General features: G+C 34.7%; 1 protein-coding gene across 1 annotated transcript in view; it reads right to left on the bottom strand.

Annotated features, from left to right (window-relative positions):
• The window catches only part of LOC121729346 (protein obstructor-E-like), a 38,636-nt gene extending 27,773 nt beyond the window's left edge, over nt 1–10,863 (bottom strand). The window contains exon 1 of the mRNA XM_042117827.1: nt 10,799–10,863. The gene's annotated coding sequence lies outside the window, so the exon portion shown is untranslated. The remainder of the gene's footprint in view (nt 1–10,798) is intronic.
• Between the last annotated feature and the right edge of the window lie 4,129 nt (nt 10,864–14,992).

Genomic DNA, 14,992 nt, shown 5'->3' with positions numbered 1-14,992 from the left:
GAACAAACCTTGTATTTTACCTACTTCATCATAGAGCTAATAATTATATCCTACTAGTGCTACTAATATTATTATGAAGGCGAAAGTTTGTGAGGATATTGTATGGATGTATGTATGGATGTTTGTTACTCTTTCACGCAAAATTACTGAACGTATTTTAATGAAACTTTACAATAATATAGCTTATACATCAGATTTTTTTTTAATGAGATATGGGGGCAAACGTGCAAACGGGTCACCTGATGGAAAACAACTAACGTCGCCCATGGACACTCGCGGCATCAGAAGAGTTGCAGGTGCGTTGCCGGCTTTTTAAGAGGGAATAGGGTAATAGGGAAGAGTAGGGATGGGAAGGGAATAGGGTAGGGGATTGGGCCTCCGGTAAACTCACTTACTCGGCGAAACACAGCGCAAGCGCTGTTTCACGCCGGTTTTCCGTGAAAACGTGGTATTTCTCCAGTCGAGCCGGCCCATTCGTGCCGAAGTATGACTCTCCCACGTATTTAGAATAACACATAGGCTACAATTTTAACCGACTTTAAAAAAGGAGGAGGTGTTATGTTCGTTTTTGTATGCCAATTTGAACAAACCTTGTAACTTACCTACTTCATCATAGAGCTAATAATTAATCCACATTAATTATTTTCTTTTCAATCATTTTCCCTCATAAAGCCTCCATTTATGCAAAAAAAGTCAGATTTCAAATTGTTAGTTACTAAGTTCATCCACTGATGTCTTCAATTTATTCGGCCCCAGACGAAGTGTACGAGTACAAGCGCTATTTTTAAGAAAATAATTTTTCGTTATTTTGTCGATGCATTTATATTTTTAGACGAACCCTCTATAATATTTTTTTCCTTACCATACTTATATTTAGTTATTCTTATTATAATATCAAGACGTGAGCGGATGAATAGGGTAAGTAACATGAAAAAACTTCCCGTTTTTTTGTTTTAATGGAGGCTTTAGGGCCGGAAAAAATATTAGAAATAGAAAAAGTATGGATTATATGTGTAGCCAGATATATTAGCTTGGTTATGAAGTAGATAAGTCACAAGTTTTATTAAAATATTTAGGGAAAAAATGAGTTATTGTCCGTATGTTACGAAATGTTACTTATTCGATTCTTCCACTCACGTCTTATTATTTAAGTGTGTCGTAAGTGATAAGAAAAATTAAGTTTTAGGCTTAAACTATGCCCAAAAGTATTGGTATCTGTGAGAAGGAGCTTTGCTAGGCGCTAAAAAAATTGAAAATGCGCGGTTTCCCAAAAAAATAATTTTGGGAATGAAACAGGAGTCAGGACGAATAAAAGGATGATTCTAGAAACCTTTATATACTTAAATATTCTTACAATATTGGGTCATTAGTATAAATTACATATTTTTTTATGTTTTTTAATATATAGCAAATAGAATTTCATATTATTTAAATTTTAAGCCACACATTATATTTTATGTTACTGCTCGTACAATAACCAACGGATTCGCGCACACTTCGCTCCTATTACAATAGCCATAAAGTTCAAAAGTGGGCTTACAATCTATTACGGTTTTAAACAAGTATTTACTTTTTACAAAACAAATAATGAACAAGTTATTCGAGTCCACAGCCTTGGCATTTCGATACATCGTGGACCCCTCGCATGCTAAACACATAACAGTATATAGGTTGAATATCGGTAAAAATTCGCCAAGTGCTAGTTGGACTCGCGCACGAAGGGTTCCGTACCATTTATTAATATTGAGCAAAAACGGCAACGAAAATACATAAATGAAATTTTCAGATTTCTTGTTATTACCATTCTCGAGATACAGCCTGGTGACAGACGGACAGATATCGAAGTCTCAGTAATAGGGTCTCTTTTTTAGCCTTTGGGTACGGAACCCTCAAGTAGGTAACTGAAGACATAAGCCAAACGTGCATAGGGAAGGTGCTGCGATCGTGTCACCAAATTGAAAACTGCAGTGACGTATGATTTAGTTGAAAAGTACTTCCAAGAGTTCTTGTTCGTTCATTCAAACGTTCTCTCATCAGAAAGTGCTGCCTAATGGTTTCGGGAAAAGCTGTTATTGCAAATAATAAGGGTCCATTATGGAAGTACAGGTAAGAGCGTTTTCCCTGCTTTTCCTTTAGCCTAGCTCAAAATTAAACATCAAGTTTGATTGATCGTGCAAACAATATATTTTTATGTATCACTTTTATGTCCATTTTCCAGTCACTTTGAAAATGTATAATAATAATTATCATTATTTAATTAAATATTATTAGAATAGTATACGATAAGTAGTAATAAGCCGATTCACAAAATATCACAGTAAGTACAGGAAATTTTTATAAATTAAAAATAAATTAATCTATAATAAATTAATTTCATAAATTTGGTAAAAATTAAGTAACTTGAATTGCACATGATGAGAATTCATCACTAAAGTAAGGGTTTGTGATAATCTATACATCTATACATATAAATAAAATTGGAGTGTCTGTTTGTAATATTGAAAGAACCGTTTTTTACTATATGCATATGAATGTATGTAGGGTACAGACACCAAAATAACATTTTGTACAATTTTTGTCTGTATGTCTGTCTGTCTGTCTGTCTGTTTGTTCCAGCTAATCTCTGAAATGGCTGAAGCGATTTTAACGGGACTTTTTTAGGCACATAGCTGATGTAGTAAGGAATAACTTAGGCTACTTTTTAACCGACTTCCGAAAAGGAGGAGGATAATCCTCCTCCTTTTCCATTCCATTCATTTTCTTTTTATAAATGAACCAAGGGTTTTTTTTATCTTTTTTATTATCTTTGTTATCACATTTTGCTGACGCGGACGAAGTCGCGGGCAACAGCTAGTACCTAATATATTCCTGATAAATAAACCTCTATAGAATGGAAGAGAAATTACGAATTTAGGAATCGTTTGAAGAGCATAACGTTAGTTTCTTTATGACAACGAAACTAAGCATACATAGGAACAAGGAATGTTTAACTAGTATAACCATTAACAATTCAACGGAATAAAAGAAAGAACATAAAGACGTTTTTGGGGCTTTTAATCAAATTGTAATTTGTACGCGTCTTTGAACAGTGATAATGGGGTTTTTATCTATACATCTAAACATATAAATAAAATTGGAGTGTCTGTTTGTAATATTGAAAGAACCATTTTCACTACATGCATAATATGAATGTACATACAGTACATAAGTATACCAAAATAGCACTTTTTACTATTTTTGTCTGTCTGTATGTCTCTCTGTTTGTTCCGGCTAATCTCTGAAACGGCTGGGGCAATTTTAACGGGACTTTTTTTGGCAGATAGCGGATATAATAAGGAGTAACTTAGGCTACCTTTTAACCGACTTTCAATTATAAAGGAGGTGGGTATATATTAAATTTTTATATTTGTTCATACATATTTTGTAATTTCAACTTTCTAGCTAGCGCGATGCTTGAGATATATCAGCCTGCAGACATACGACTATAATATTATTGCCACGGACGAAGTCGCGGGCAACAGCTAGTCTACACTAACATTATAAAGAGGAAAACTTTATTTGTATAATTATAATGAATAAGCTCAAAAACTACTGGAACGATTTTAACAATTCTTTCACTATTCGAAAGCTACATTATCCACGAGTAACATAAGCTACATTTTATTTTGGAAAAAATAGGTTTCCGTGAGATATTTGGGTTTTTCGGACACAAGGTGTAAAAAATCAACCAGAAAAGTTACTTATTTTGGTAACGCTGCCTAAACTATAAAAGATAGAACCATAAAATGTTCCAATTAGTTGTAGATTTTATAAATATCTACAAAAAAGTCCGCGACATACTATACCTGTCTATGTCGAGTGAGGCACAACAACCATTTTTTTATTTAAAAAATCTTGATTTTTTTTGGATTACATTTAAGCGCGTTAATTTTACTCATGCTATTAATCCTTATCAAAATAAATTACTTAATCACTAAGTACAGTTTATGTAGATAATATTTGGTCTTTGAATGACTAAAATTGGACGTTTGGTTTTGAAGTTATGGCGAAATTAAAATATTATAAAATAAAATAATATGGGCAAAACAACGTTGCCGGGACAGCTAGTTAATCTATAATTTCATTTAAAAAAACAGAATAGAATAGAATAGAAAACATTTAATTCAGACAAAAATGTGCCCATACTGATATCATTATGAAATATAGAATAATATCCATTTCCAGAATATAGGAAAATTTTGTAATTATTATTATATTATGTATTTTATAGAATGAGTACCCAATATGTACATGATCCCCTCACTATTGAAGGCAAGGGATGTAAGATCAACAGCCGAGGTCGGCGACGCGCATACATTTAAACGCTCATGTTTGTGACTTGGTGAATACGTAAACTGGATAAAGCTTCGGTTTATAGTGAGGAGTATAATATAGTGCCAGAGTATGAGCGTATTGGAAGACCGACACGACTGACGAGAGATTAGGAGCAGGAATTTTACATGCCCATCTGCCGGGATTCAACTGGTAAGCTACCATTCTATTCATTGGTAAAATACTGTTTCAATGTTTAGGTTAGGGCGATGCCGGTTGATGACTTGTTTGTCAGATGAGAAAAATGATCCAAGCGTCGGATACTATTAGCATACGTTTTAGGTGTGGTAGGACGATTACACAACCGCTCCTCTGGCGGCAGGATGTCTTCTAATTGCGCGTGGAAGTGGGCGCGGAATCCCTCGTATTTATTGCTAAATAGTTATGTTATATATTCGAAAGTCTGAGATGGAAACGATTTGGCCTTTGGGATACCAGCTGAGAGACTAAGCTCAGAGTATAAGTGTATTTGCCATATTCATTTTAGGAGTGCTTTTTTACTTTTACGTTTTTTTTCAGAAGTAGCAACTCGCGTCAAAGGGGAAAATATAGAGGGAGCTGGTCGAAATGATCGTAGGCGCCATGAGATAATGTGTCGCTTTACTATTTTTTAGGATTCTGTCCGTGTATGTCGGTCACAGTATCTCAGGAAGTGTGATAGATAGACAATGAAAATACAAAATTTATTTTATCAATAAGTGGGTAAAGTAAGTCGCCAGCAGTATTTCCGGACCAACACGCAATGCAAACCTTCCAGAACAGAGCGCATTCCCTCTTAAAAGGCTGTCAACGCACCTGCAGCTCTTCTGATGTTGCGAGTGTCCATGGGCGACGATAGTTGCTTTCCATCAGCGGGGCTAAAATGTAACATGATTCATTTGTCTAAAATCGCAAAATGCAACTCTGCTTGCAATTCATTTCTGTATTTTTGTACTGATTTGACATATTTTGTCAGTTTGACAGTTTTAACAATTCATTTGCTGAATTGATTGAACGGAATTGCTAAATGTGACCATTTTAGACCGCCAGGTGACCCGCTTGCGCGTTTGGCAACTTATTTTATAAAAAAGTGATTAGAAAACCAAAAATTCCAAAAAACATAAAATTAGTGGCGTTTTAGTATTGGTGGTTGGTATTTATAGTAGGTATGATAAGGTAATTTTAGTATTAACTTTTTTTACTTTAAAAAAATGTGCTCGGCTCCGCGGGCCACAAGGTAGCAGACAGCGGGCCGCATGTGGCCCGTGGGCCGCGTGTTGGCCACCCTTGCTTTAGGGTGTGTGTGTGTATCCCCTGTATAGAGTTCGCTGTAATACTAAAGGGTGTATAACTGTGTATGTGTCCCTTATATAGTTCACTGTGAATGTAGCAGCGCTGAAGGAGCAATTTTTTTGTGATTTTTATGGCCAAGCGCCCGATGGTCATTAATTTCCTCATACAAAAGTAAAAAAAAATTAGTTACTCTTTATTATCACCTAGATTCGTCACACATTGTAATTATATTAAAACACTCTACTTACAACGAAGAAAAAAGTAGAGTTCGAAAATTAATCCGTTTTCGAAAAAAATTCACACGTTTTTCGCAAATCGTTTTTCTTATTTTTCCGAAACTCTGACCTAAGTTCATAATTCATATTACTATTATCTTCTAAAGTAAAGCATAATAATTACTTTCGCATTTATATTAATGTATTAACTATCCATACTACAGCTTTAATAGCCGTAAAACAGTATTTACTTGGAAGTTGGAAGTACAGGCACAGATTACTATTTAAAGTAGTTATTAGAGCGACCAATGGAGCGGATATACGAATGTGATTGTCTGGTCACATCTAAATGTCAGTAAACACAGATGACCTAGAGCTCAAATAGGTCTAGATTCTAGTCTATTTACGTTCTACAGAACTGGATTCGAGGACCTGATTATCGAGAAAACGTTAATCCTTAATACGACCACAATAGACATAAATACGACGGTTCCATATTTTTCCCAGATATAAATGGATGAAGATCTTTTAGAAGCAACAATAAACAATATTTGCCTACATTTCATCTAGAATATTTTATTATTAAGACTTTATACAAGGTGTAACAAAAATAAGTGATAATACTTTAGGGTGTGTACGTGTTCCTTGTAGAGAGTTCACTGTGAAAGTAGCAGCGCTGAAAGACCAATTTTTTTTTCACTTTTGGATGGGGAAACTCGTGACGCTCGGGCCCTTGCTCATACAAAATTTTTCGTCTTTCAGCGCTGCTACTTTCACAGTGAACTCTCTACAAGGAACACTTACACACCCTAAAGTATTATCACTTATTTTTGTTACAGACTGTAGTTATTTGGAAACAAATCGACCCGTATCAACTGGTATCACAGAAGAGTCTAGCGCAGTGGTTCTCAAACTTTTTTAGTAGCGGAACCCTTTTAAGAAGTATTTTTGATAGATAGAGAAAAAAAAGAATGTTTTGTCTTCTGGTGAATTGTGTCCATGCTCTGCAATTGTGTTAAGTTCGTAAATCTTAAGGGTTATATTATTCAAGATGCTAATGAAGCATCCATATTGGATAAGAAAAGAACTTCTTGCTGTTGGAAACTAATTTGAAACACAATCACAAAAGTTAAAAGCTCGCCAATAATCAATAATATGTACTTTTTTCATCCGATTGCATCAGATTTTAATTAATGGATATTATCGAACAGAAAAACGCTGATGATGAATTAAATGCAACACCAAATATGAACTCTATTAATTTATTTAACTTTATGATGCGACAAACAGATACGTAATGCCTGGGTTACTCGGTGCGAGCTGACATGCGAGCAGGCCTAGTCAGTTACTGAGATGCATCTACTTGCATCGTGTGACCGCATCATACGAGTAACTTTCATGTGCGAGTGGGTCAGCTGCTTGGGTCCGAGTTACTTCAACATTTTTTGTTTTCATTCGCCACTCGCCTTCCCCCACCACAGATACAACTCGACTAGGCGATGTCACTGGGACTGGGGACATTGCATGGTGTAGGTTTGACCCAGGGAGGCGAGTCGAGCTGCTCTCTTGCGAGTACACAGGCCCAGTAGCTGCCTGCTGTCATTTTAGTTGCTCGCACTGTGTAACCTATCCCTATCTTATAACAAACCTTAGTTTTTAGATATCGAAAAAATATGTAATTATTTACTTTCATAACAATAAAATTACTTTAAAATAAAGATACATAATATAAATTGCTGTGCATTTTAACATAACGGGTATCTACTTAAAAGTTTAAGTATGTTATATAATTTGGTCACATTATGACGTTTAATTAGTCATAATCTATGTAATTAATATTTATAATTAATTATTATGTTGTATAAAGTTATAATGTGTGAATACAGTTGCTGTGTTGACTTAATGAAACGGAAGTGCTAAACAATGACTAATTAGGTGTGTTTCTTTTTCACATAGAAAATTATGTTAACAAGATTTCTCCTCGTTTGACGGTTTTTCTCTAGCTTTTGAATGACTTTCAGTCATAGAACTTAACTATATTCTTTACAAGTCTTTATTTTATCAATAGCATAATATTCTGCACACATAACGACGGCTTCTGTGGCTCAGTGGGTGAGCGCGTTGGTAGCTCAAGCCGGGGGTCGTGGGCTCGAATCCCGCCGACGGAACAAAAGGTTATCAGAGTTTCTGGGTCATGGATGTGTATTAAATATGTGTATTGTGTATCATGTAATAAAAATCTTAAATATTGTCTGGTACCCGTAACCGGTAACACAAGTCCTTCAGGTACATACCACGGGGCCAGACTGACGTGATGTGTAGCGTCCATAGATATTATAATATTATGTATTAGAGAACGTAAAATAAACCAGAATTCTGGGCTCTGCAACGGCCTTGGAGACACAACAGCATGGAGAAAATTCATTTAATTTCAAAGAGAATACTTTTTCGGGGCGCGCGTCAAAAATGTCGTTTCTTAAAAGGGTTCCACCACCACCAAAAAAGTTTATGAACCGCTGGTCTTAATTAACTAATAAATAATAACATTTAAACATTACGCATATCCATCTTTAAAATATTAGGGTTTTTTGATTTAAACAGCTACTGTTAACCACAATACTTAGTGCATTGTGTAGATTTCTCAAATGAAGTGGTTATTTGTTCTGGGTATTATGTCATACGTCGTGAACATAGTGAAAGTGAGGTTTCGCTTATAATCGATTCTACTGTGTGTTTATCCTACGCAGGTAGTATAGTCTACTACAAGTAGTTGTGGAGGTAGAGTAGGACCTTGTAGTAGAAAGGAAATTAGAAGTTGAAATATTAGGGCTAGAGAATTTAGAAAATTTGAATTTTAATCAGGTCTTAAGGTGTTAAATTTATTGTGGATAGTGATGTTTATTACTATGAAAACAGTCAAAACTTTCTTAAAGATAAAATATACAATAACAAGGAACATTTTTACACGAAAAATATATAAATAATTTAGCAAATTATCAGAAAGAAACATCCTTCCGCAATATCGCGAGGAAATAAAATATATTAATGTTAATTAAAAATAACGCTCTGATATACATAATTAAATAATAAACATAATTAATGATTGCATAATGGTATCAATAGCGCATTAGACGCGAAATTTATTCCTTCCTGTGAATATTAAAGTGGATTAATTGTGTTTATTAACGAAAAATATTTGCTTTATTATCATTTTATAGCAATGTTTGTATATACGATTAAAATTTTAATTTAAATTTAGAAAAGACTACACGACTGTTTTGTTCTGACAAAGAGGTCAGAAGGTGCTACTCAGGGTCAAGAATAAGGCCCGTATTCTTTCTACGTTTACATTAATGACCAAAGACAACATATAGTTTACTTTTTCAATGCAATATCGCTTGCAACACTTTAAAAATAATTGTAAAATTCCTTTAATAATTGTTTTTATAAGCTTTTTATGGTGCATTTAAAACAATGTCTTTAACCTTTCCGCGGGATGAATCCAACGATGCGTTTTATATAACGTGATAATTGTGCCAGCATTACGTTAAAGGCCAATCATTGGGGTCAGTTACGTCACGACCATCGTCAGTGATGATCACAACATGATCACAGCTATTAGCTGTAATGATCATTGCTGTATCGCAATGTATTTTTCTTAGCTAATTGTTATTTTGTAATTTTAATTGTATGTGAAGGTTCTATGGTTTCGTTAGTTGGAAAGTGTGGGAATGTTTTTCCGTGTTCGCTAAATGTCCTGTAGGCTTTGTGTCTTTCATTTAACTTGGTTCAGTAGTTTCTGAAACTGTTCGATAAAATCTTTCTTCCTTGTAATATATCTGCTAGAGATGCGCGCGGCTTCGCCCGCTCATAAACAGTATCCTGCAGCTGTAATCTTACATTTTCCGGCAATGAAAAGAAGTTCTTCCCTATGCCAAATTGTCTGGGTTTCTGTTACGGATATGCCATAGACATTAAATAAATATGGTATCGAGGTCTTGAGGTTGCCTAGGGTCATTTATATATTTAAGGTAATTTTAACGGGTGACCCCCAATGTCTTGTCAACATTTGATTATAATATTTTATGATGAAGTTTTATCTTGTCTTTTATCGTCGGTCGTTTTGAAATGTGTAATGGTATGTATGTAAGCAACTAGCTTGGATTTCGCTTTTCCAATTTTCTAGAGCCTTCTCGTATGTGCAACGATATTGGCCTGGTTGTTGCAATCGTAGTGATATGCGAGCATTTGAATAAAAAGTATTGCAGTCGTTACGCGCATAGTAAAATGCTCGGTTACTGAGGTTTATTCACAAATTTTATGTGAGTACGAGCTTTTTCCCGCGGCTTCGCTCGCGTTAAGAAGTATTATTATATACAAACTTTCATCCCCTATTTTAACCCCTTGGAGGTGGAATTGATCAAAATCCTTTCTTAGCGGATGCCTACGTCATAATATCTACCTGCATGCCAAATTTCAGCCGGATCGGTCCAGTCTGGTTTAGGCTGTGTGTTGATAGATCACCATGTCAGTCAGTCACCTTTGAGTTTTATATAAATAGATTATTTAAAAGTTTTTGGACATTTTTGAGTCGTTGATAGGTTTAGTTTACACTTAACTAAACAAAAGCCTTGGTGAATACATAAACTCCGGCCACAAAAATTCAGACTCCCGGCATTTTAGAAAAATAAAAAGAAAGAGTTTCCAAAATGAAAACATAATTTTGGTAAGTACTTCTTAAATTAGCTTAACTTATCTAGAAAAAGTTTGTAGAAAAATAATTTCAGTCTTCAATATATACCCGATGAAAACTAAACTTATTATTTTAATTCTTTTTCTATTGCATCTAAAAATATATTCTGCGACCCGAAATTAAAAAACAAAAAAAAAGATACACACAAAGACTTACTCTTTAACTCAATAAAATAAAAAAAACTTACAATATTCTCGTATAGCACTAACAGGTGTCCGGCTGAACTCGCGGCTTGAGACTGAGCGTGCGCAGGTGAACGTCGCCGGCGACCAGAGGTAATGGGCAGCTGCGGTCGAGCCACCACGACCACATGCACACCTCCTCAACTTAGCAGGTGTATACCTGTGCGTTGAACTTTGCGGTCTACTTGACAATTGTAATTCATCTCGAGTAGCTAATTTTTATTCGAACTGACAGGATGTTCGTGGTGTTGAGAACGTAAATGTTAAAAATTATTGATGCAGTCCGCAACTTTAGAATGGCGCTGGAACCGTACTTTTTTCCTTAAAAATTCATGAAATTAAGTTAAAAATTAAAAAGTTAAAAATTTAAAAATTGAAAAGTAAATTATAAAGAATTAAGTTAAAAATTCATGAAAGTTAATTCATGAAAGTTCAGCGGCTTGCGGTGGAGCCAAACGATCGTAATTTGTGAGTTGTGAGTCGCAGAATTTCGGCTGGCAGAAATTCCGCTGCATTCAGTTTCATACAAAAGTCCTGTTTGATTCACACGAGCGTAATTTCGTGAGTCATGATTTGTATGAAAAGATATTTACGCGACCGAAATTCTGCGACTCATATGTCACAACTCCCAAATTACGCTCGTTTTTCGCAAAAAAAAAAAAAAAAAAAAAAAAAAACAGACAGAGTTTCTCACTCATAACGATGCATTTTTAACAGCCATACCACATAATAAAATATACTAGAGATCGCCTAATGGTCGAAATTCGACCTTAGTTTCAACGACATTAGGACTACCACCTATATTTTGTAAAATAATATTGACTTTATCATATTTTATTCAACTCTTGCGTCTGGGACTCAGCTGATCTCAGACTGGCCGTGTAATCATTGCCTAATAGTATCTAAGATTCAATAAAAAAAACTATAATCCATTTTCAATTTGTCACCTTGTTGTCAACAGACTTCAACCATAGATAAAAGAGTATAATTCGTATGTATTGCTTGTCACTCAAAAATCTGTCATTTTCCTAGTGTGTGTGTTGTAGTGTGTGTAATGTTTTATTTGTTAAACAAATGTATGATAAAAGCATAATTTCAAAATAATATTAGCTCGATGCACTCCTTTACCATATAAACTATAACTGTGCAAAATTTCATTCACCTACGTTTCCCATTTTTCGTCAAAAGGGATACAAAGTTTTTGGCTCACGTATTAATATATAGATTATGTTGGATGCGAAACAAAAGAAGAGCATCGAGTTTTCACGCTAGAAAGATTTCAAATATTTTATTTAAAAACTTAGTTTGAACAAAACTTTTACGAAGCTAAAAGGTTCATATGAACCTAGAAATTATTCAAAGAAAAATGTGACATGTTCAAAGTATTTATAGCAGAAAAAATAACGACTTGCTCGTATAAAAAAGGCTTTATTTTAGGTTCAGTGATACTTATGTAGGTATAATTAATTTAAGATGTTGCTGAAGTTTCGAATTTATGGTTTAAATAAATGGTTAAGAAAATAAAATACAAAAAGAGCTCTAATTTTCATTCAAAAAGTTGGACATTATTAGTTTCGGTCTGTCTGGAACACTTGAAACGAACTTAACTGAGTTCGATTATGAAAAGCACCTTATTTCTCATCACAAGATGACGCAAGTTACATGAAGTAATTTATCGTGTTCCATAATGACAACTTGAAATATTCATAAAATCCTTAAATATATTTGTATTATTAATAATAAAATGAAAATAAAATAAATATAGAAACAAAAAACATATTTTTTTGCCTACTTTTGCCTTAAAACGGTACGAAACCCGTCGTGCGCGAGTCCAACTAGCACTTGGCCGATTGTATTTAGTAATATTATATTCTTTTACAGGTCATTCATAAAGAGGAAAATAAATAAAAACATATCTTCAAGCTGGCAAATGAAGCTTTTATTTTTATATTCTTTATTATATTCATGTAAAATAGTAGAGAAAGGATAGAGTCAAAGCTCTTAAAGTACAGAGCTCTTTAGTTTCAACACGAGGTTTTCTTAGCGATGGAACGAGAAAATTGTGTCTTATTTTCTGCAAAATGTCTACCCCGAGACTAATCTTGTTATACTCTAAATCAAGGGTGGCCAACACGCGGTTCGCAGGCCACATGCGGCCCGCCCGCGCCGTCTGTTACCTTGTGGCCTGCGGAGCCGAGCACAATTTCTTAAAGTAAAAAAGTTAATACTAAAATTACCTATCATACCTAATATAAAAAGCAAACTAAACACTTTTTTCTTTTACTTTTAAAATCAACACAAAGTGGGGCTGACTTTAAAATAACGTACTGAGCGCGTGACTGGGGTGTTTTCTTTGCTTATTACAGTCCATTTTTTGTTCTAAGTTCTAATCGGAAAAAATTGTATCCGATTTTGACTGTGCGCAGACTACGAGTATATTACATAAAATTTGGTAGTGCGGTCCGGAGTAAAATTCTACTTTCGAATTTTGGCCCAAGTGTCGAAAAGGTTGGCCACCCTTGATCTAAATCTTGCCATCTTACGAATATAAAATACAGAAGTTTGTGAGGATGTTTTTAATGCAAGAAACCGTTGTACAGTTACTAAATGACGCCCGTAACTCCGTTGCGATAAAATTCCCTTATCGCGTGGAAACCGTACATTCTACCGGGATGAAAAGTACCTTATGTCCTTTCTCGAAACTCAAAGTATCTGCGTACTAAATTTCAGAAAATTCGGTTTTGCGGTTTACGCGTGAAGCGGTAACAGGCAGACAGACACACCTTCGAATCCATACTAATATTATAAATGCGAAAGTGTGTCTGTCTGTCTGTCTGTCTGTTACCTCTTCACGCCTAAACCGCTGAACCGATTTTGCTGAAATTTGGTATAGATATACTTTGAGTCTCGGGAAAGGACATAGGATACTTTTCGTCGCGGAAAAATGTACGGTTCTCGCGCGATAAACGAGTTTTGGCGCAACGGAGTTGCGGGCGTCAAGGTTATAATATTAGTATGAAAGTATGGATAGACCTGCAATTCTATTGTACATCTATATTACATCTATATCTATACATATAAATAAAATTGGAGTGTCTGTTTGTAATATTGAAAGAACCGTTTTTTACTACATGCATATGAATGTATATAGTACGCGACATACACCAAAGCAACATTTTTTTTTAATTTTTGTCTGCATGTCTGTCTGTCTGTCTGTCTGTTTGTTCCGGCTAATCGCTGAAATGGCTGGTGTATACTGGAAGATAGCTGATGTAGTAAGGAATAACTTAGGCTATTTTTAACCGACCTCCGAAAAGGAGGATGATATATTTTACTTTTTTGTATTTGTTCTCGGACAACTACGCCATTTGTGGACCGATTTTCAATTCTTTTGAGAGATTTCGGTAACATGAACTAAAGTTTACGCAGACGAAGTCGCGGGCAACAGCTAGTGTTTAAATAATAGACATTTGTCGAGGTAAAAAGCGTGGTAAAATGACTTTATTTCGGACTTGTCGGTCCATTTTGACATGAGGTACAACAGAAAACCTCTTGGTACAAGGAAAGGCCGAAAAAAACCACGGTAAGAAACCGTAGTTTTTTAAACCACGGTAAGAAACCGTAGTTTTTTAAACCACGGTAAGAAACCGTAGTTTTTTAAACCACGGTAAGAAACCGTAGTTTTTTAAACCACGGTAAGAAACCGTAGTTTTTTAAACCACGGTAAGAAACCGTAGTTTTTTAAACCACGGTAAGAAACCGTAGTTTTTTAAACCACGGTAAGAAACCGTAGTTTTTTAAACCACGGTTAAAAACCGTAGTTTTTTAAACCACGGTAAGAAACCGTAGTTTTTTAAACCACGGTAAGAAACCGTAGTTTTTTAGGATCAATATTCACGAAGTTGCGGGCAATATATGTAGTGTTATAAATTGTAATACTTTGATAATGTAAACTTATTACATAATACGTTTATTAATGAAAATGACTTACTTGTATTTGGTATGTCGTCGAACCTTGTCAAATATGTAGCGCTGATTTCTTAATTAATTCTGAATCTGAATATAATTAATTGTAGTTGAAGTTGTTACATTACCAGTTTCCATGACGTGGCTCAAAATAATATTTGTTAATTGAAAAGTTTTTTATCATAAAAGGTCTTGTGTAAAAAGTTTTCTTTCCTGATAAAATTATTTTGCCG

Source organism: Aricia agestis, chromosome 8, assembly GCF_905147365.1.
Source record: "Aricia agestis chromosome 8, ilAriAges1.1, whole genome shotgun sequence".
NCBI classification, from domain to species: Eukaryota; Metazoa; Arthropoda; class Insecta; order Lepidoptera; family Lycaenidae; genus Aricia; species Aricia agestis.
This window is presented reverse-complemented; position numbering and strand designations above follow the sequence as displayed.